The following is a 24139-nucleotide window of genomic DNA, read 5'->3' on the forward strand; positions in this document are numbered from 1 at the left end:
ATGTCGTTCATCGATCGACTCATGCAAGCTGTGGATCGACAGGTGACGATCGAAGAAGCGAAGAGGCCTCTCTTGGAGAGCTTGGCTTTCGGCAATGCCAACCCGGATTGTCAACGGGTCATTAGCGCCATGCCAGGACGGCCATCCTTGGCAGAGATGGTGGAGGCATGCAGCAAGGTGGGAACACCTCAGCATGTCGCAACGATTGTGAAGAATGAATTAAGAGAGGAATGGGAAGAACAGTTAAAGGGACATTCAGAAAGGCAATCAGAGGACAAGACATTGGAGAAGATGCTCGAAAAAATACTCCATCCACAGGACGAGAACATCAACAAAGTTCTTGCGATAATGCAGAAAAAGAACAATCCCCCAGGAGGACAGTGCTACAAATGTGGGGAGTTTGGGCACATGAAAAGGAATTGTCCACGAACACATACACCAGCGCCAGCACAGAAAGCGGAAAGGCCAATTTGTGCGCGGTGTGGGAAAGGAAGACACTCTGTGAAAGAATGTTATTCCCAGACAGATGTGGACGGAAATCCGTTACCGCGTCCAGGAAATGGGAAGCGGAGCGTGGTCGTAACTCGCCAGCGCACTCAGACACAAGTACGGGCGGTGTCACAAGAGCAGACAGGGCAATCATCAGTGAGCGACAAGCAGATGCCCTCAGAAAAACCCTCAGTCGATTCCACAGTGACCCAGACCTCCTCCCACCAGGAGCACAGTGTGCATTGGCAGCTTCAAAACTAGTATGCTTTCTAGATGAAAGTCATGCGGAGATACCAACGGGTATCCGCGGGGTTTCATACAAGAAACAAGATTTCTTGATAGTTGGACAAGATAAATGCAGTATTCTTGGACTCATTGTTTATCCAACGGTTGTCTCAGCAGACAAAAATACGGAATTAACAGTTTTGGCAAGAGCACTTTGTCCACCATTGACTGTACCGGAAAATACTGTGGTTGCGAGAGCTTTCGCATTGCCGCCACATGCAGTTGGAGAGGCCATGTCAATCTTCGATGAAGAAGGTTTCCCTATGAAGGAACATGTTAAAGTACATACAACATGGGTGAAGCACATAGGTCGAGAGTGAGATCCTCCCATCCTCGTACAGGTGTCGTCTCCCATGTAGGATCAAAGTCCAGCCACCAGACACTTCTGGCAACATTCCAGGACTCCCGAGCCCCCCAAGGGTGGTCTCGGTCACTCTGCACATCAGTCCTGAGGTGCTGAGATCCCACATCAGAGTCTGTGTGACTCTAAGTAACTGAATATAAAATTGTTAGATGTTTGTCCTTCAACTCCTTGTTTCTCAGGTCCTCCTTTCCTTCCAGTGCTTTCCTGCATGGTGACACATGCTGTTTGATTTCTGTCATGTTTTCCATGTTTTGTCTCACCGGCTCAGAATTTCTATAAGAATTGAGAAATTCTGCTTTATTTTCCCTTTACATTTTAAGTGCTATATCCCAGGCTTCAGGCTTTGCAGCTTCTTCTTTATAGTGGAGAATTAAAATATCTTGTCAGTTTAATATAGTCTTGGCTTGCATCAAGAAGGTTCCTGTCCAGATTTCCAAACAGACAGTGATGGGTAGCTTGTCCTTGTCTTGCATGAATAAAAACCACATTCTTTCTCTGCTTTTGTTGTATCTTTGTTGCCATAAGAATAATTTCTCATTTGTTACATGGCAATACTTTGGTTTTTCCGATGTTAATGGCGATGGAAGTTCTCTCTGCCCACTTTCTGTCCATGATTAATATATTTTTTAACCTTATAATATTCATATATTTAGTGTGTTTTGTATTTATATTTTTATTTATTACACAATAAGAATGTACTTTTTATTGGAGAACTTGATCTTTATTTAAGTCATAAGGTCAAAAAGCCCATACACCAAATGTTTATGTCAGTAGCAAAATTGCTAGAATGGGTCATTGTGTTGCAATATCCTTCTGTTTGTGTAAGATTCTGGTAAACAAGAAGGATTTCAGAGACCACTAGTAAAGAATGAAATATTACTGGAACTGCAAAAATCTGTGGCAAGCTTTGGCAAATTTGATTGCATTGGGATGGATATGGAAGGATAACTGTTCAAAATAGTAATAGATATGTAAATGCTTGAAGTTGGAAATCAAAAGAACCATAGAATCAGTGTAAATGATACAGCTGAGAGAATTCTTACCTGTTTAGACAATCTGGATGAATAATAGTATTTTCCCAAATTACTGGGTTTGGAAATGCCAAAGTGCAGCTTTAACCCAAGTTAACAGGCAGTTGCTGCACAGTGGATCTATTTCCTGGACTGCCAAGTCTGCCTCTAACTCCGGTGTGATGCCTTACAACAGGAAAACACGATATGGGAATGCCATATAGAGTTGTGACAGCCTAATTCAGATAAGAAATACAGCCCATGGAAGTATGAATTGGAGAAATAAAATGTGGGTAGAACACAACCTTGTCTTGTGTAAATAGTAGCTTTTGAGTGAAAACTAGAAAAGATTGAAAGTTCTTTATTATTTTTTACTAAAAAATCAGCTTCTTTCTCATAAGAGCAGAGTAATTAAGAAAAGCTGGAGCAACCAGTTTTCATTAAAAAAGGATTTGGCTAGAATTTTTTATTTTGTGGTTGTCTGTGTGTGTTTTGGGGTGGAGGGATGGTGACTGAGGTTGTCTGTGGTGTGGCTGCCTTTCCCAATCACCAACGAAAAGTAGTGAGTTTGTTTCAGAGTCAGTTTTCTAATGATATTGTGGAGCATTAGCTATTTTAAAAAGTTCAAAATCTGATGAGATGGGCAATTGTCAGAAACTGTTTCAATTTAGGCAGCTGTTCCCTGAGAAAGTCTTACTTTCTGAGATGTTTAGGGATGAATGTAGATACTTTCCATCCAGTGGAAGAAACTAAAAGTCTTGCAAGTCTCTAAAGCTGTGAACTATTCCCAGTGCACATAATTTCACAGTAATATAGTGGGCAGAAATTTATGCTTGATCTCAGCTGGCTGTCTGTGCCCTGGAGCATGAAGACTGAGGTTCTTCCAATTTTTAGTCTAGTTACAGAGGCTATTAATCATTATGTTCAATCCCTTCTTGGATACTGCTAAGCTCTTTGTTCAATATGTTCTGAGCTATTGAACCTCACAGGTCAATTACACAGTGTTTATAAAACTAATTCTAGATTTTGACCAGTAATGAAAACATAACCCTCGGTGGGACCAGCTATTGCTTTTTAGTCAACTGTTGTTTTTTCTGTTACATAGGTGCGAGGAAAAAACACATCAAACTGATAAAATATTCAGATTTCATACAGAGGGAAAGGCAGCTAAGTGCAGATGAGCGTTGGAAATTTCTGTAACCCTGTCTTTGTTTCTGTTCAGGTTTCTCAGTGGTGATTTTGGGGTTAATCCTTAACAGTTTGTTGACCTCCCATGCCACAGTGAGTAGTTTACTCCAGTGGATGGATGTCTGCCACCATTGCAGTGCTGGGATTTTATTCCCTCCATCTGGAGTAGAGTGATGCTCAGCATGTTTAGGTAGTGTGAGATTTCATTCTTCACTCCCCAACAAGCGAGGCAACTCCCCAGATAGAGACCTGGGATGTGATTCCTCCTGATTTTTTTCTTTCTTTATTTTTCTTCAATCTGATAATTTCATTAGCGTGATTCTAGTGATGTACTTAAAAAGAAAAAAAACCCAAACAAAAATTCATAACAAAACAACAAACCCCCCTTCCAAAAAAACCCTAAAACCAACCCCAATCCAAAATATACAAAATACATGTCAAAATATACAAGGAAAATAACTGGACCCCAGTATTTTATTGATTCTGCAAATGTTAGGAAAATATAGTTGCTGTTAGGATAACTGTCAATTTGTAAAAGGTTATCAGCTTCCCAGACAATTTTGTGGACTTGGGAGAAGACCATCTGGAGGAGAAATGGAGCATATCCAATGATTGCAGAGGAGAATCATCACCAGTATCATACTCAATTAATGCAAATGTTCAGCTGCTGAATTGCTGCATTAGAAGCTGACACAACACCACCTTGATTTTTACCTTGGGGAGAATTTTAATAAAACATCACCCTGTTTTGGGAATGAAAATTACCTGTCACTAGCAGCATAGGCTAAAAGTTACAAGTTTCTTTCTCTTCTAGGAAGCGTAGTAGCTGGCTAATTTTGTGTGCTATGAAATGAAAACTTTCTCAGTTCATGATGGTGAGTTGAATAGGCTGGGAATTTTTCCTTCTAAAATTAAAGGTGCTTCTTCTAGGACGTATTTTTCCAGCTTGAACAGGCAAATTTTACATTTCTTCTTTTGAAAGGCTGAGTGTTGAGTATCTCTGAATCAGTACATCCACATTTGGGAAAGGACCTTCCCTTTCTCCTGCATTCATTTCCCCTGACTGGCCTCTGCAGTGAGGCTGCTTGGGAGCTGGCCAGTTTCTGTTCATTATGTAGGAAAGATACCAGACTCACAAAGACTTTCGTTTGTAGATGTTGAAACCTTTTACAAAGCAAAATAAAAAGTTGTGTATCCTATTGTAACTAAATAGGGATTATCAGAGCTGCTTTGTGATTTTCTAAGCAAGACAAATGTATGCATTCGAGTAATTAAGAAATAATGTGGAGATGTTTTTTCCTGTTAGATTCCAACTCTCACTTGGAAATCTTTCAAGTGTAAGTAGATGAATTGGACTGAGTAGTCTAGTTAGCATCACCATCTGACTCAATACTGTGCCCTTTCAACTTCCAGGGAGTTACCAGAAGCACCCTACTGCAGGGACAGTTTTTGCAGCAGTAGAAAGAATTCTATGGAACTATGTCATAATTCAGGTCAAGAGGGACCTGAGGAAATCTCTTATAGAACACGATCAACTATGAAATTAGACCAGATTACTCAGATTTTTCCAATTGATCTTGAAAGCCTCCAAAGATAGAAATTGCACCACTTCTCTGAATAACCTGTTCTGATCCTTGGCTGTCAACAGAGTTGAAAAGTTTCTCCTTATGTCCCCTCTTTCATAAACAAGTTTATGCTTGTTGTTCCTTTTCCTCCCATTATACATTATCATAAAGGGCTCATATGTCTTTTCATAACCTCCTTGTAGATACTGGGTACTGGGAAGCTGCTGTTCTCCTGAAAATGTCTCTTCTCCAGGCTAAGCAAACCTTGGACTGTCATACCCCCTTCACAGGACAGGTTCTGTAGCCCCCAGCCCAGGGTGCTCTCCATTGAACTGTTGTCAGGTTGTCAGTGCCTGGTACTGAAGGGCCCCAGACTGGTGTCAGTAATGTAGATTACTGACATTCTGGTGCTCAGACAGGTGCTCAGCAGAGGTGCTGGGTCACTTCCCTGGCTCCTGTTCCAGCTACTGACCCCCACTGCTGCTGTGGGCTCTTGTGGAGCCTCAGTCTGCCACCCTCTTCAGGACTGTGTCTGCAGAACTGGCCCATGCACTCATCCACAGCACTGGAAGGAGGGGACAATGTTTGGGATCTCTTTACTCCCAGATGCTGAACTTTTAAATGTCCTTGTTGAACTGCATGAAGTTTCCATCAGAACATTTCTCCAGCCTGTGCAGGACTTTCTGGATAGCAGCCCTGGATACCAACATCCCGCCCCACCAGCTGCACTCTGATCTCCTCCGGGTTGTTGATAGGGGTATTAAACAGGGCGTGTCCCCAGATGGACCCCTGCAGCCCCCCATTTGTCACCAGCTTGCAGGGACAGTACAACCCATTGGCACAGCTTGCTAAACATTTTTTAGTCCAGCTAGTTGTCTACCCATCCAGAATGTAACATCTTAACTTGAATGCAGAAATGCTGTATGAGTCTGTCAAAACCTAGTTAAAGTGAGTGATGTTCACCACTCTCATGTTGTCCAGAAATCCAGTCAAGATTTGTAGCAGAGAAGACAACTTTTTTATTCAGGCAAGATTTACCCCTGCTGAATCCATGCCATCTGTTGCCAGTCACTACCCCTATTTTGTGCCTGGAAATATGCTCCAAGAGGATTTGCTTCATGATTTTTCCAAGGACCTAAGTGATTAATTTGTAGTTCCTTGATTGTCCTTTTGGTCTTTTCCTGAAGAAGAGTACAACAATCTTTGGTCATCAGGGACCTTTTGCAGTCTCCATTGCTAATGGGTTTTGTCACCCAAAAGGAACAGGTCAGTACTTATTTTAAGTCTACTTTGCAAGCATGAATTCTTACTTCAGGCTGTCTGGAAATGCTTGAAAGAGAAAAAATATCCTTTCACTATTTCTTATAGAATTTAAAATATTTTTAGTTTCTTTCAGGTGTGATTCTTTTCCCCTGATGCCCTGTTCCTGATAGAAAATGAAGTTTACATTTATTTTGGTGTTTTCAAATACAGTGAAGACATTTCCACATTTGTAACATGATTGATAATCTGCTTATGCATGTAACCACATTATTACCTAGAAACTGCTTTGCAGCATGCCTTTTTTCTATAGCCAGAGTTTGTCAGAGGTTCTGTGGTTGCCATGAACTGTTTAGATGAGGATGCCAGGTGCTAATGCAGGATCACAGTACCAAGGAAAATTGTAAGGTTCAATGTTTGACAGCATTCCCTGTTCTTGTCCTTGGAGGGAAGGTTGGCTAAGATTCTGGGAAAAATGGCACGGACTTTATTTTTGGTGCAGAGAAGCTGTTACGTAAATCCCTGATATCAAAGGTGTATGTGCCTTTGAAAATGATTGTGTGTGCTGGATTTTTTTTTCCTTGCTGTCTGATCTTTCTAGCATCACCTGGATCTTCGGCACCAGTAGCTGGTGTTCTGACAGAGCTTATTGCAGAGTATGAATCAGAGCCCTTAATGTTTTGTTTGTCTAAAAGAGCAACCTAGATAACATCTGTGTCTGCCCAGCTGTTTTCTTGACTCCAAGCATTACTCATTTGGCTGAACACTTGCTTCACTGACCCTGTTACTCTTAGTAGACTCTGGGGCAGGGTTCTGGAATGCCTGAGCAAATATTTTTGGAGATCTTAATCTCTGTTTTGACTAATATGAGCAGTGGCCTTCAGGTATTCCACAAAAGGCTCTTTGAGTATTGCACAAAACAGAAAGGTTTTGCATAGATTTATCATTACACAAACCATCCCCAGCTCTGCTTTGCCTGGAGGGGTAACTCTGTCACCATTTGCCTGTGGGTCAGCTGCTCTGATGATGCAGGGCAGCCTGGTGGTGGTGGGGCAAGGAGCAGGCCTGCTCAGGGAGGTGTGGGCTGCCTCCCTGCAGGCTGCTCCCCCAGCCCACCCTTGGGTGCCCCATGCTCAGAGCCCCCTGTTCATGCCTCTGATATGGAGCACTAATAGTTATGTATGTGTGGAATAAAATAAAAATAAGCCTAGAATGTATTTTCCTTGTAAATAGCTGAATTGTGCTATTTCAGATTTATCAGCACGTGAAGTGGTGTAGGACTTCAACAATAGTGTGGTCACTATTCTGAGAAGCAGATGTGTAACCATAAATGATACTTGCAAGTGCAGGCTCTTAAATGTGTAGCCTTATCTTTATGTAGCCCTGCTTTGTGGTATGTACACAATGCAGGGATGTGCACAGAGGGCCTTATATACAGATAGTAAGCAAATAATACATTATATTCATAACTTCTTTTCCTGTGCTTACTTAGAGTAAGAAAATTATTGTAGACCATTCAGTGATACTGATTTCCACTGGGATAAATGATGTATTATAGGAGTGCAACTGGAAATTAGGTGATTAAGTAAGCTTTATATTGGGCATGCTTAAAATATTGCCTGCTGTGGGATTGATGCAAAAATGAAAGTTGTTTAATAGTAATATAGAATATAAAAACTATTTCAAGAAAGGTCAGTGGAGCAAATTGAGGAAATTTAGAAGAAAATAATTTTTTTTCCCCTATTGCATAAAAATCTTTTAAGTTGTATATTTAGACAAATGTTTTGCGTTGTGGGTGCTATTTTATTTGACAACATTTATTTTGCAAGTGGCTGACTTCTTTAAAGGCTATGTGTCAGTAAAAAGGATATTTTTCTTCTTCAGGTCTCTGCTACATGATAAAAACTATACAAGTGTTTAGAATGCCTTTTGTTGAAGTGTTTGCAGTGTGTCATCCTCAGCTTTTAACTACCAGAGAATAAAGTGTTAATTTTGATGTGTGATTGTGAAAACCTCTGGGCCTTTTATATGAGCAGTTTCTTTGCTGGTTGTGTTTTGTGGCCGCAGTGAGTTTCTGGCTTGTTTTCACACAGGTTAAAACCTCTTTGGCATCCACAGCAAGGCCCTTCTGCTTGCTGAGTCCACTTAAAGCAAATCTCTTAAAGCTTCAGAGTATATTAAATTATTCATTGAAGAATGACTCTTAAATATATTCATGATGGAAAGAAACTTAATGTTCATTGTTTTCCCTTTCTCTTACTCAGGAAAGTAATGGACAAGCAGGTGTCCACATTTTCTGATCCAAAGGTGTCATTTCCTTATGTGATAGGGCTCTGTGGCAGCTATTGGTTTTTCCCCAGCAGTCTGCAGGCCTTAAACTCAGGCTGGCTTTTGTCTAATGGCTGATAATGTCACCTTTATGTGAGTTAGGCTGTTTTGAAGTCTTTTAAGTCTTGCAGATAAAGAGGGTTCATACATATGGTGCTGAGCTTTGATTTCTCAGATACAGCACTGCAGCATCTTTCTGCAAGTGAAACAAGGAAATTGGCATTGGGTGTGTTTTAGGATAAAGCCTTTTCATTCCTGCTTTACTTTAATCCTCAAAGTCTTAGCTTCAGAGGTCTTCAGAACCTGAATGCATCCATCTATCAGTCCTCTCCTTGCCAAAATGTTGCCATCCTTTTTAAAATGTATTTATTTTTAGAAATTATTTTTGGCATTTTTACCTTCACTGCTTTTGTCCCTTGAGCTTTCCTTTAATAAACATCTGCTAAAATTGCTTCAACCCTTTTTAATCTATCCTGTGGCTTTTGCTAGTTTCATTGCCATCTGTTTCCCTGTGTTACAGACGAGTGCAGAATGCTCTTGTCACATGTCAGTCCATTTCACTAAATAAGGGTTCCCAGTTTGTTATGGTTTTCCTATGGCATGCCCTATCAAGTGATGGGTCTCAATAACATGCTTTTGAGCAGGAGACTATGTAAGTTACTTGAATCGGTGACTTGGAAGGTATCACAGGTATTTGAAAATTTCCTGTTTGCACAGGGATGCACTGATCCCCTGGGATCAAGCTGATGCCGTGGGATGCTGGCCATTTGAGTGGGTGAGAGGCAAGCAGAGGTTTGGCTGTGCCAGCTGTGCAGCAGGGAAGCAGCTGGAGCGCTGCTGGGAGCAGCTGGCAGCACTGGGCAGGGACAGAGGGGCCTCAGAGCCAGACAGGAGGGTGAGCACTTGCCTGGCTGCAGGGTTAGGGGAAGTGTCTCTGTACCTCCATTATTAAGTGATTATGAAAAATGGAGCTAATGTTTTAAGGGTAAGCTCTGATATGACAAAATGATTAATGCAGAATGTAGCTTATTTGGGACTGCAGTGAAATCAGTGGAGCAGTAAAAAATTTTCTCACTATTCCTGGTGGCATCAAAACATGCTATGGAAAAGTATTTTATGTACTTATACAACTAAACTGATTTAGCATTATGCAAATAGCATGGTAGAAAAGCATTTTAAAGACAAATAAGTTTTAAAAAGTCTAAATTTTACATTTTTTAATGTTATGATAACCTTTAAAGCGTTATGATTCAGAATAGTTTTGACTGGGGAAAAAAGAAGCTGAAAGTTTAGTTGGGTGGGGTAGGAAATATTCTTATGCTGAAGTTTCAAGCCAGACTGCTAACCTCTTGAATGTTGAATCAGTTTTTGACAGTAATAGTTATCTCTGCAGAATAAAGATTTTCAACAAACGGGTTTTTAAAATTCTGTAACTAGTTCATTCAGAAACTGGAAGTTAGCTGGTAGCTGAAAATCAGGATGCTTTGTTCTCATCTTCAGAGTATCTGTGAATATGAGCCCGAAGCAATGAGGTGTACCAGTTCTTCAGTCCCCAAAAAATAACAATGAGGAGTGTTTCGGATTACTAATAACTGCAGACAATAATGTACTTGTTAAAAGATGAAATTTGTTTTTGTGGGTTTTCCTGTCTACTATTTTAAATGGTTTTATTTAATCAAATATTTTAAATCATGGTATCAATCCATTTTAGTTTCCTTCTACATGCTGCTTAAGACAAATGATATGGAAATAATTTCTATTTATTAGACCTTAATTGCTCAGTTTTTAATACTAAAACAAATTGAAAATTTGAATACATATGTAACTGTTGAAGCTCATAATGGTGTATTTCTTGCTTTAAAGAAATTGCATACTTAATACAACTCTTCTGGTTAGTTAGTTAAAACCAGCTGTTTTATTATCTGATAAAACTGATACTATATAGCCATTTCAGGACAATCCTTTGGCACAAACTTACTATAAGTTCTAAAATCAGTTTTTCTACTTGATTAAAAGGGATGATTTTAGTTAATTTTCTCTATGGAAATAAGAAGGACAAACTTCTCTATCTGCCAGTGGCTTTTATTGTTGAAGGTAAAAAGTCCTACATAGAGATTGTGGGCTTACATCTAACAATATTCTGTAAATAAAATTCTAGTTGAGGACTCACAGCACATCAAAGAAGCCAGCAGCTGATGGGTCTGAGAACAGGTCACCAAATTTGCATTTGGAGGTAATTTTCTTTTTATAGCACAAAGTAAAGAAAATGCTTTTAATGATATTCATCCAATGCTGCCATTTTTCAACAAAATCATGTACTTACTGCAAAATGTTTTCCCATTATGACCTTTTTTGCTTCTTATGTAACTGTGTCTGATCTGTGTTTCCGTTTGTGTAAAAACAAGAAACCCTACATGAATAAAAGCAATTTAAAAAAAGAAAGCACAACCCTCAGTTCATAGGGAGAAGAGTGTACCATGCAGGTTATATAAAATGTACACTGATAAGTAAAGTCATGACTTTTACAGTTGTGAGGGAGGTGAAACAAAGCCTGGGGTCATATGCATTGGCTTTCCTATTTGTCTTCTGAAACCTCATTACACTTTGCAAATTTATTGCCTGTATTAATGCTGATCCACTAATGCTAATTCTTGGGAGCTCAATGAAATGCATTTCTGCTGATTTCTGACTGTCATTAGTAACCATGAAAATGTTACTTCTGTCTGGGTTTGTCAGTGCCTTTCTTTGGAGTCTTTTTCCTGTAGCTGCTACTCATGAAGGTTAAGCTAAATTTTTGGTGACTTTAAGTCAGGCAATGTTCATGTTTTACGGAAAATTTTGGGAGAAAGGGCAGTGTTAGCTCTGAGAGCAGATGAAGATTTTTTTTCATTACATGTTTAAGATGAAATATGATAGAGGAATCAAGGTTGAAATTACTTAAATTTGACTGTGGGATGTAGGTTTATAATGCTTAAGCTTGGGAGGGCCATACTTTAGACCTGCCTGCTCTAAGACTGCTTCAGCATTTTGGTATCACACATGCGGAATGTGCCCAAGCACTTTTGGAGCAAGGTGGTTGGGGCAGTGAGCACGGGTGACACAGGTGGTGTGGAACCAGGGTGGTGTGAGCCTCTGAGCTGGCTGGGGTGTGGTGGTCTGTAAATGTCTGTGTGTCTGAGTCTGGAGGTATGTCCAGTTAGGGGTGCATTTGAGTAGGGAGCCAGGAAGCTCACAGACTGAATTAAACTTAAGAAGATGCTTTCTATATTTTTGTTCTATATCACAACCCTGAAATTTTTCTGGTACAAATTTTAAAAAATCCACTCTATGAAACGTGTTTTAAAAATGTCTACAAGGAGCCAAGACATTATGGAGATGAAACACTGCTGACTGACCTTGCACTACATGCAATGTCCACGCATTTCCATAATGGCATTACTTTTCCTATTAAGCTGAGTGAAATACAGCAGGTTTTGTTTGAAGTGTTTGCTCTGGTTGTGGCATGAGTGAATTCTATGGCTTTTAAAACATTGCTAGTGTTCTGTAGTCATGGCTGCTTTGCAATCAGTTTCAGTTCAGCACTTACTAAGAAACATAATTTCTTTTTTAGAGGGAATGTTATGATAGAAGCATATCTTAATGGATTGCAGTGAGTGAAGGCAATGCTTTTGGAAGGGAGATGTGAAAGGAGGTAGTAAAGATGACATGTTTATGGTATAGTGCACAATGCCTCAGATCTAATTTTATTCCATGTCTTTAATACTAATTGCTGATGCTGGTGTTAAGGCAAAGTAATAGTTTAACAGCAAACCTTGAAACCCTAAGGTTGTTCTATTGAGTGGAAGACATTAATGTGACATGGAAGGAAATCTTCTCATTGGAATTTGATAGCAGTATAAAATTTGTATAAAAGGCCAGGGCTAAATTAATCCATTAGATTTCATGGTACTTTTAACCTCAGCACCAACCTGTATTCAAATACTGTCTCTTCTGGCAGAGAAAGTGCTGTGATGCTTTTAGCAAGTTATTAAACATCTGAGCCTTAATTTTCCATCTGACAGATAAAGAAGTTAGTATTTTTCTCAGTGGATTTTGAAGATAGCTTTCTTAGCGCATCTTGAAGATATTCAGATGTTAGGTTATTAGGGAGGATGGCCTTGAAAATACAAAGATGAAGTAAGACAAAAACTATTCAGTATTGCTTGCATTCCTTTGCTCCCATAGCACAAAGAGGTTTTATCCTTTCTAATGTGTTTTTTGGATTCGTGTAGTTTTTTTAGCCTTTTGGTCAAAAACAATGAAATGAACCTTTGCCAAGATTAAAGTTTGGCACCTTCTTATGAAGGAGCACTTTATTTCTGATGCTTTAAGTATAAAGGCCTTCATGAGACAGTCTAAGGAAAAGCCCTTTTTCTACTACTTGGTTCTGCTCTGAAGATACTTTATTATTGTAAGATCACACATTGCACTGCATATTACCAGGTAACTGCACCACCCTACCTTTTCCCTAGCTATAGTTGTTTACTTTAAGAATAAGGGGAATAGTCAAATTTTTTTATCGTATTAATATGTTAGTTGGACTTATGTCGAACTTACATTAACATCTGGGTTACTTCAGAAAGGATTTACATGAATTAAAGCATGCCAGTTATATATAACATGTGATTCAGGGAATGCATGTAGTACTTTAGATATAAATCTTATGTGTTTGAGTTTTATTGGTTGTTTTTTGAGGGTTGACTTTATTTTGAGGCGGTCTTTGTTTTCACACTATGTGTGTATTAATGGTTCTGTTTCATGTATCTTCATGGATTGGCCTCTGCTAAAGGAAGACCTGGGTTTGTGGGTTTTTAACTTTGTTTATATAATGAAGTGGGGTTTTTTAATTGTCTGATTTTAACTTGTGCTTTTAGAAATCTCCTCTTAGGTGTTTTGTTCTAGTACTAATATAAGGCTTCCTCGTGCATTGTATGGAAATGGGTTCATACCTTTAATTGGTATTCATTTTTTTATTACTTTAACTTCATTTTTTGGTTCAAGAACATCTGTTTGATAAGGGCAGGCTTAATGTTGTTTATATTACCTGAGTTTGAAATGAAAAGTAGCAATTAAAAAATGCAAATGAATATTTCTTGAAAGTGACCTCAGGGATGCACTTGATCTGTGTGGTTTGCTACTGTTTATGCCATATTATGCAGTTGTATATTCAAACGATAGCTTGCCCCCTGCCCTCTCAAAATTTGAGCTTTAGGGGAATGCAGTTAGCATAGTCAGAAGAGAGGCTAAAGTATTAACTTAGCACAAGCAAATCTCAAGTCCAAACCCCTTGATGTTTGAGATCCTATAAAACAACATACCAACTTGGAAACTTGTATTTCCCAGGCTGGCACATGGTCTCATGAACTAAACTCCCCCTGTCTTGTGAAAGAGCATTTCTTACTTCATCTCCATTGAAATAGCTTGGGAAGTGGCAGGGCTCTGCCCTGGCATGATCCTGGGAACGATGTGCCTGCAAAGACTGCTCCATTTCTTTAGTGAAAGGCATCTGCTGCTGGCAGGGAAGAGCAAGGATAAGAAAAGGACAGTCTAACTATTCCAGTATAGGACAAGAATTTATTTCAGACCTCTGTAAATACTACTGGCAACTCTGCTGGTAATCCTATTAATAAGCAGTCCTCAGAGAGCCAACATTATTTAGCAGTACTTTTTAAAGATAGATTTGAATTGCTTGACCTGTAATTGCCAGCTGTTTAAAAAAAAATACATGGTCAATAAGCCCTATCAAAAAATGGAGTCATTTTAGGTTCAGTGCTTGTTTGAAGCAGAAATAGCCCAGCCTAAAAATGAGTATAAACTTTCAAGGGTGAGATGGAGGGCACCCTTTATTCTTTATGCTGAAAAAAATTCCAAATTCTTCTGCTTGCATTCTGCTCTGCATGTTCACGAAGGAGTACAGGTACATCCCAGAGTCCATGTTGAGGCAGACAGAACTATTTTCCTGACTTGACAGCACATGCATTCTGCAAGCCACACTGTTTGCAGCATCACTTTTCAGATGCCAGTTTTTGGGAAAGTTAAGGAGGTGTAGGAAGGATTGGCAATTTTACAAATTATACATCCTCATTTTCTCAAACACTTAGTTTGGAAAGGGCTAGACTTTATTCTCAAGGGTTTTTTTCTGCTTTTGTCATTTTATGCAGCTTTTCCTGAAACTGACATGCTGAAAATACTCTTAATTAATGCATATTGGAGACCTGATAAATTGTAACAGAAATTTTCTAGGATTTCCTATTGTAAAAGCACACTGAAATTCCTTAATGGACCTGTGCATGTGCTAAAGCACTAAAAGGAACTTACATCTGGAAAGGGACAGAGTCAGACTGCTGCTGGACTTATCCCCTCAGGATTCAGGTCATTCCCCTGAATATATTCAGTGCTTCTAGTATATGAGACATAGAATATGAAATATCCTCCAAGAGAAAGGAGCCTAATAAGGAATTTGGAGGATTCAGGAAGATATTGGAAAAGCACATTGGGGTCTACGGCTGTGTGTGGGGGATGAAAGCAGGAGTGTTATGGAGGGCTAGGAGCAAAGGCTGGATCAGAAGCAATTTTCAGGGAGCTGGACAAGAGTCCAGGACTGTGGGAGAAGGTGATCTCTAATATTTGGAGGTCCTTTAGGGGTTTCAGATCTCTCTGTGGAGTCCTCAGTCTCCCTGTTCTGTTTCAGCAAATAGGTGTGAATCTCACTGATATGCAGAGCTTAGACACAGCTGATTTTGGGACAGAAGCTCTTACTGCTGTTGCTGTTTAAACTTAATTACAGAAGCCTGTGATCTAGTCCTCCTGTTAACAATATAGGTGAGAGAGATCTATATCATCAGGTATTTTAGAGGAAGAAATAATGTTACATACAATAGATTTGAACCACAATGCCTGGTTAAAATTACCTTTAGCTTTGAAGCTGTTTCTTGCATTTATTTTAATGGGTTTCAGTGTTGCCATTCCTGACAAATTAATTGCAAGTCTTATCAACTTTATACTGTTCTCAAGTGTTTAGAATTTGTCATATGTGACAATCTTCTTAGCATTTCATAAATAACTGAGAGAAAGTCAATGTGTGTACTGAAGGCCTACATATAATTTAATCAGGGTGTTGAGCATATCATGTAAACTACAATGCAAGTTTTTGGTTTTTGTTTGACCAAGTAGGGCAACAAGACCTGAGGGGCCTCAACACATGAATTGGTTCTGTGCTGCTGTACTAACCTTCAGAGAAATGGGGAAAGGTGGTGTCCCCCTTCCCAGACTTGTGAAAACTGTGTAAAACCCATTAGCCATCTGTGCATGTATTGTAATTGGTGGCTCGTGCTGTCATGGGTGGTTAAAGAACAACCAGCCTTTGGTATGTTTATCTCTCAACATACTGGTTGCACACAGGTTAATGAGACTCCCCAGGAGTATAAACACCCCTGGTATAAGCGTAGAGCATGAGATGTGTATTTTTATTGCAACATTTCAAATAGAAACTGTTTATTTTGGAAGTGTCAGATCTGTGTTTGGCATATGAAATTCAAAGGCAGCCATAAGACATTTTAAAGTGATCTTTTCTTGGGTTTTTTTTATACCACTGTGGCTTCCAGTGCAATCTTTGTTTGAATTCTTCTTGTCTGAATTTTTATTGCTGTAGTAATTGTTTCTGCTTGTACTATATTTTTAGATTTCAGATATTTTCTGTAATCTTTACTGAGGATAGACAGCTATTCTATTAGACATATAAGCCCTCAATATTACAAGTTCTAAAAGCATTTAAGGATTTTTTCAGTCATTTTTGTTTAAAATTTTGTCAGAGAGCAGCCATGATTTTATGCTGAAGAACTTTATGCATAAAGGCTCTCCCACTTCTGTTGGGAATCATACCTCAAAAGAGGTGTTCTGCAGCATTTACATTTCTGAGGCCTTCAGACCTTTCCTCAGTTAAACTTTAGGTTGCAGTTTGTCCTTGAAACACCCTAGGGGAATCATAATTTATATGTTATCATGCTTCTCCTACTTTAAACTTCTTTTTCCACTTACTATTCAAAATTAAATGCACTATTGGTTTTATGGTAAAACTTTTGTTTTGCTCCTCATGCTGTAAGAGGTTTTGTGAACAAAAAATTGCTTTTCTGTCTGTTAAGAGTCTAGTAGAGTGAAGACCTATTTTAAAGACTAAGCTGCTAGGGCAATGCTAATTTTATTTTTAAGTATCAATTGAAAAGACATCTTACTATTTGAAAGAACAACAGAATAATCAAGCATCAGTGACTCTGCTTCTTACAAGAAGTTTCTAAGGAAGTGTGTTCGCTGCTACATGGTTTAGTCCATGAGTTGTATGGCTCATGTTGTCTCATTTTTTGAGAATTTTTTGTTTTTTTCTAGAAAAAAAGGTAAGAGTACATTATTATCAATGTAACTCTGTGTAGATAGCCATGGGACAGCTTAGATTGTGAGAATTATTGCTTCAAGGGGATTTGACTTTGTTTTATGGTAGAGTAAGAATAATTTTCATAGTAATCTTCTGTTAAATCAGTCACAAATTAAATATAGCACCAGGTTTGAGGTTTTCCCCCCACCAGAAGATTTTGCAAGTGGGTTTTATGCATCCATGAATGGAAGAGAGAGATGTTGGACACCATGGGGAGGCTGCTCATGATCAGCTTTGGAAGGTGATGATAATCAGTCCAAGAGACTGGAAAAAAGCAAACATCATCCAGGCCTTTGGAAGAGGGGGCAAGGTGGATGCAGGGAAATGCCAGTCAGCCTTACCTCAGTCCCTGGAAAGGTGACGAGCCTCTCAACAGGGAGGCCATCTCTACCCAAATTTCTCTCACTGTTTGGATGCCCTTCCCACACCTTAGTACTACAGAGGGCTCTCATGCACAACTAAATGAAGAATTTTGGAGAGTTTTTGGCTTGAAACTAAGTCCTGTAGCAGTGATTTAAGTGGAAGGAGGTGTCCATTCACAGCCTTCAGCCTGTCAGTTCTATGGAATCATTTCCCTTGTTTGTCACAGACCTTAATTTTTCCCTTTCCTCATATAATAGGATTCTTCAGTTTGTTGCAAGAGTGATAGATAATTTAATCTATGTATTTTTTTTTTTTCATTTAACCAAAAGAAGTTTCATTTGAATTTAAATTTGGTAGACTGAAACAGCATGTTTCCTTGAAAATTTCCTTTAAAAAAATTAATGAAACAAGGTAAGGAAAATTCACTCCACTCTCTGAAATCAATATTTTTCTCCTTTTGAAATTGTGAAAGCTTTGGAGACTTGTATTTTTTTATAGGCCACATATTTGCTCTTGAATAAATCTCTTGATGTATAAATCTGTCCCAACCCTCTGCAACCACTGTGCTCCATCACATGAAAATCCATGTTCTTCTACTTAATAAGATCATGGGACAATAGGGAGTCTATTTTAGAACACACTGTAACAGCTCTAGGGGTATAGAAAGAGATGGTCTGGGGAAGGAAAAAGCCTCTTAGGTGAAATACTCTGTGGGGATGGGTGCTCTGTGAACATTTAAGCTGCAGCAGCTGTACCACCACTAACTGTATTTTGTAGAAGTATTTTTAATAGTATGTGGAAGAGGCTTTTTTCTCTTGTCCTTTCTGAAGTTTTTTATCTTCAGCAGCTCACTGCTCCCGAGATTCTTTCTATTTCTCACCTGAGAAGTCCTGGGAAAACAGATAAGCTGCTCAACATGCATTAAAGCTTTATCAGTTTCTGGACTGAAGTGCCCTTCAGTGAGAATGCCCAGGTGAATGCAGCCCTCTTGTCTGAGTTACTGAGATAAAAGAGGACGAGAGAAGCAGTCTGCAAGGGGGTAACGACCCAGACTGTAAAGGGTTTTATAGGTCAAAACCAATCCTTTGTATTTAACCAAAGAACAGAGGAATATTAGTGCAATACCTGCACTTCTGGTGCTTGTCTCCTGGGATGCTTGACTCAGCACTGCAGCATTTGGAGATTTGATGTGCCTTTTTGCTGGTCATCATTCTGTGCCAATTTGATTAGTAAAGAACAAAAGTGCAGGTGACTGCAGTGAAACCCTTGTCCATGAGGTAGTGCAGCCTGCTAGACAAACAGAGCTGGAAGGAGGGGAGATGATTCTTACAGCTGCCTCTCATATTTTGTCATGAGAACCAAAAATACTCTTAAATCAGGGGTTGCTTGAGTGTTTCTATTTAGAAACTTGTTTAATCTCATGTCGTGCCCCCATCTAGCTCAGTGTTTTGCTATCATCAGTTTTTCCAGTCATTGTGATTTGTGTGATGGTTCTACATCTGTCATGTGTGCTGTGTATGCCATGCAGAACTGGTAAAACATCCATTTTTGAGACTTAGAGGGGAATAGCAACTGACCCTCCAGGTAGGAGAGAAAGACATGGAAGAAGGATGAAAAAATGATGTATTAAAAAAGGTTATTTAGTTGAATTGCCAAAAATTTTGCAGTCTGGAGGGATTTTGCAATATAGATTATTTGGGTGATAAAATGGTAATGATATTTCATGCTGATATGTATAAACCAATGCACATGGAGAAATTAACTGCAGCTATGCATGTGTAATGGTGAGTCTAAACAAGTTACATTATTCTGGGTAGGAATTGTAGGATCATGGGACAATAATGTGAAGATAGTGGTTAGGTGTTAAGCAGTACTCTGAAAAACAGGTAAACCTTCAGAAACAAGTAGGAAAAGAAAGGAGAACAAAACCATAGCTGTCATGGAGTTATTGAAGGAATACTGTTTTTATAAATACATTAAATATTAAGCCTCATAAAACAGAAATGACACAGTACATGTCCTTCCTGTGCTGGACCCCAGGGCTGGGTGCAGAGTTCCAGGTGGGGTCTCTGTCCCCAGAGCAGAGCAGAGGCACAAAACCTCCCTGCCCTGCTGCCCAGGCTGCTCTGGGTGCAGCCCAGGGCACGTTTGGCTCTCTGGGCTGTGAGTGCCCATGGCTGGGTCATGTCCAGCCTCTCACCCAGCAGCACCCCCAGGTCCCTCTGGGCAGGGCTGCTCTCAATCCCTTCATCCCCAGCCTGGATGGGCACTGGGGGTTACCCCAGCCCAGGGGCAGCACCTTGCACTTGATCTGGTTGAACCCCATGAGACTCCCAAGGGCCGCTTCTCGAGCTTGTCCAGGTCCCTCTGGATGGATGGCATCCTGTCCTTCAGGCGTGTCAGCTGCATCACTCAGCTTGGTGTCATCAGCAAATTTGCAGAGGGTACACTTGATCCCTTCATCGATGTCATTAGTGAAGATATTAAATAACACTAGTCCCAATATGGACCCAAACCCAAGCCTTTCATGTGAGTATCTCAAAGTGAAAATGAAGGGAGGCTAAACTCCAGTGCTTTCAAAGATGAGAATGTTGGTGCGTAACATATTTAAACTTAAGAAAGAGATGAAGGTGAACTCATTGTTTTAAGTTTTAATTAATTTCTGGAAAGCTTTTTCCTCCCAGCTAAAACACTGTGGATGACTTTGAAATAGGGTATCACTGAGCTTTGTCCCTCTAGGAGATCCACTGTAGCAATATATGTAACTCAAAAATGAAACATTTTCAGGGATTCATCCCTAGGATTTATACTGATCGTTATTAAAAGTTATTATTTCTTTATAATTGTCTCTAAAGAAAAACTTTGTGAAGTCTGCCTCTAGTATTCATCATTAAAATGTGTGTCATGGAAATGTTACTATCCTTTCCTGGTTAGTGTGGTTTTGGTTTGGTGGTTTTTTTTTTAAATTTTTTGATTGCAAACATGAGTATTGTCAGCTCTCTGGGTGTCCTGTTACATTGCGGGGTGTAACCAAGCTATGCATTCTGCTCCCATCTACATTACTCCTGATGAACAGTTAATAGTGGGCTGTTTGCAGCAGTGGGTTGTTGCTGCCCAGTGCACGCCCAGCCCTAAGGCTGCAAGCTGAGTGTTCGATAAGGGAAAGAGGCAAACCTTGGGTGCGAGGTCGGTCGTGTTTGTCTCACAAATTGACTCAGCTGTGGTAACTAAGGTAACTCAGCCTAAGGGGGTCCTCTCTGCCAATGGGCCATACAGCCCCACTGGACAGCTGTAACCACCTAGGCCATCAAAGACTTCCCAAAATATCCTATGACTTACAGGATTACATCATTCCATTGTGAAATTCCCCACTCTGGGGAGGTGCTGGGCATTCCTGCCTGAATCTGACCAGATATAAACTGGGCGTTTTAGGGACTTGGGACACCACTGAAGAAGCTAATCCTGGGCTACTGCTGGGGCTGGGCTGCAGAGCCACAGGTTTCAGCACCCACTCTGCCATCAGCCCTGCTTGTGGTGCCAGTGACCCTGTGGATGACCAACATGCCCTGCTGGGGAAGAGAACTGTGGGGACCAGAGGAAGCAGAACCAGGCAGAACCCACAAATTATGAAGATGAGAACTTGAATGACACTAATTATGATGATTTCAATGGCTACACTGGGAGCCTGTTCTCAAGTGGCCCCTATAAAAAAGGTGATGAGGAAACAGATGCTATTGATGTGGATTTGGAGGATGGATGAAGGCAGAAAGGAGAAGCAAACAGGAAAAAGAGAAAATAGGAGAAGACCATATGGAACAACCTAAAATTCAGCAGCAGTTCTCAGACTTGAAACAGAAGTTAGCAGAGGTTACTGAGGAGGAGTGGCTGAGGAGTATTCTAGAGGCCGGTGATGCCGGGAGCAAGCATCAGAGGAATCTTCGATATAAGAAGCTGACTCCTGTCCCTGACAGCTTCTCTGCAAACCGTTTACAGTCAGGAGAGAATCATACTTCCATGGACCCATACGAGCCACAATTTGGGGGATTGAATACTCCATATCTAGGGGGAATGAATATGGCATACCCAGGAGGAATGACACCAGGCTTGATGACACTTGGGACAGGTGAATTGGATATGAAGAAGATTGGCCAAGCCAGGAGCACCTTGATGGATGTGAAGCTAAGCCAGGTGTCAGTCTGTGAGTGGCTGGACTGTAGTGGGCCTGAAAGGATATTTGACAGACTTGAATTCCATGATTCCCACACACGGAGGAGATATTGATGATATGAAAAAAGCCTGCTTATTCCTGAAATCTGTCCAAGAGAGCAATCCTCAGCATCCACCAGCCTGGATAGCATGAGCCCAACTAGAGGAGATCACTGCCAAACTCCCAGTGGCTTGAAACGACATCTTGAAAGGAACAGAGATGTGTCCTAAGACTGAAGATATTTGGTTGGAAGCTGCTCAGCTTCAGTCTGGAGATACAGTGAAGGCTGTTGTTGCCCAGGCGGTCCAGCACCTTCCATGGCCTTTCTGGATTTATATCAGAGCAGCAGAGCTGGAGATAGATATCTGTGCCAAGAAATGTGTCCTTGGGACAGCCCTTGAGCATGTTCCAAACTTGGTGCATTTGTGGAAAACAGTTATGGAGCTGGGGCAGCCTGAGGATGCCAGGGCCATGCTGAGTAGGGCTGTGAGTGCTGTCCAGCTGGTGCTGAACCATGGCTGGTGCTGCAAGGCCGGAGACATGTGAGAATCCTCAAAGGCCTTAACAAGGCTCAGGGGAACATTCTGACGGTTTGTCACTTCTGGATTGTGGAACTCAACAGAGAGCACCAGGTACAAAATGCTGAACAATGTGATAAAGCTGGAAGTGTGTCCACAGGCCAGGCAATTGTGCCAGCTGTGATTTGGATTAGGATTGAAGAAGATCAAAACCAACCTGGATGAAAATGCAAACAGCTGTGTTGTTCACAGTGTTCTGGAGCATGCCTGAGCCATTTATGCTTATTTCTTGCAAGTTTTCCCAAGCAAGAAGAATGTGTGGTTGCAAACGGCCTACTTTGAAAAGAACCATGGGACCAGAGAATCCTTGGAGGCTCTTTTGCGGAGAGCTGTTGCTCACTGTCCCAAAGCAGAAGTGCTGGGGCACAAGGGAGCTGAATCGAAGTGGCTGGCAGGAGATGTGCCAGCAGCCAGAAGCATCTTGGCCCTGTTTTTCCAGGGCAACCCCAACAGTGAGGACATCTGGCTGGCTGCCATGAATCTTGAGTCAGAGAACAAGGACTATGAAAGAGCAAGGAGGCAAAGGCTCACAGCAGTGCCCCCACAGCAAGGGTCTCTGTGAAATCTGTGAAGTTGGAATGGGTGCTTGGGAACATTGCTGTAGCCCAGAAGCTCTGTCAGGAAGCCTTGAAGCACTATGAGGACTTCCCCAAACTGTGGATTATAAAAGGACAAATTGAGGAACAAAAAGAGCTTGTAGAGAAACTCTGGGAGGCTTTGTAATGCAAACTGTGTATGGAATCAGTCCCTAAGCCCACAAAATCTCTTATTTGTCTTAAAAGCTGCAAAACTAATTGGCACTATGTTGCATTGTATTTTGTTTCAGACAGTAACTTTTTAAGTGACATTCTACCAGACCAGAGAATGCATCTGGTATAGTGCAACTGTTGGTATTGCAAAGCAAGTTTAACAGCATGTTGTACTTGGAATAACTTGTCATGCATTCCATTGTGCAACATTACCACTGCTTCACTTGCCATCTTCAGATAAAAATTATTTTCTTTGCATTAAATGAATTTGTATCATTGCTGGATTGTTTTATTAAGGTCGTGTCTCCTTGTACTTTATGTATTCTAACTCAAACTCTAAATTCTCAGGTTTAAGGAAGGGGGTCATATTTTATGGTCACCTGTGACAGCAAGGATATGAACTGGGGTTGGACAGATGTTGCACCCAGCACTCAGTTTCTAGACACAACTTCTTAACTGTCTTGTTAAATAATTTCTTAATGAAAAATTATCAGTGGCTTGTGAAGTGGCTGGGTAGATGTCTAAATGACTCTCACAAGTGAATAAATTTTCAGAAGTGTTCATTTTTTCCTTCTATATTGAGTCTGCAGTTGTCAAAATGGAAAGGATTGTATTGAGAAGCAGTGGCTCTCCTTAGCTGTGCCTTTTCTTCTATGAAGAGAAAAAGAGCTCATATGGATGTATGAAACTTTTACACGTTACTGCATTTGGTTATTACTCCTTGAAGAGGAGGGAAGTATTATCTGCCTTTCTCCCTTGCTTCCTGTCTCCCATCCTCTCAGATGGCTCAGTGCAGACTAATGGAAATGGGACATTACTTTCAAGTTCATTTTACTAGTCTGTAGTATGATCACACAGAACAGAAGTAACTACTGGCATTTTTTTGCTATGCCATATTACTGAATGATGGCTTGCATTTTTAGTTAATTAACCATCAGAGCTGTGACATTGTGTAATTTCTCTGGTTTAAGAGTGGCAATTTGCTATTATCTTGAAAAGCTCCAAAGATACCTCCTTATAGGTGAAGAACTGCTCCCAAGTGCCACATAGCATTTTGCGGTCTGCCCTGGGATGAAACTGTTGGCAGGACTTAAAGTACTGATAATGTGAAACTTGTACTTGCAGCTGGCTTCCAGGGAGAGTTTTAAAATCTAAATTGAACTCCATAGTTATCTGACTTTATTTTTAGTTGTTGTATTGAAGTTTTTTTTAGATTAGTTACTCTCCCACCCCTTGGAAGAAACCCTGACCCATGCTATATGGGGTCTTGGTGTGTTCCATCAACT

The 24139-nt window shown here is 40.4% G+C and overlaps 1 protein-coding gene and 1 pseudogene across 2 annotated transcripts in view; both read left to right on the plus strand.

Annotated features, from left to right (window-relative positions):
* On the plus strand, positions 1 to 22827 carry LOC134428906 (pre-mRNA-processing factor 6-like; annotated as a pseudogene).
* The window catches only part of CDK14 (cyclin dependent kinase 14), a 350786-nt gene that overhangs the window by 41164 nt on the left and 285483 nt on the right, over positions 1 to 24139 (plus strand). The window lies entirely within an intron of this gene.

Source organism: Melospiza melodia, chromosome 1 (assembly GCF_035770615.1).
Source record: "Melospiza melodia melodia isolate bMelMel2 chromosome 1, bMelMel2.pri, whole genome shotgun sequence".
NCBI classification, from domain to species: Eukaryota; Metazoa; Chordata; class Aves; order Passeriformes; family Passerellidae; genus Melospiza; species Melospiza melodia.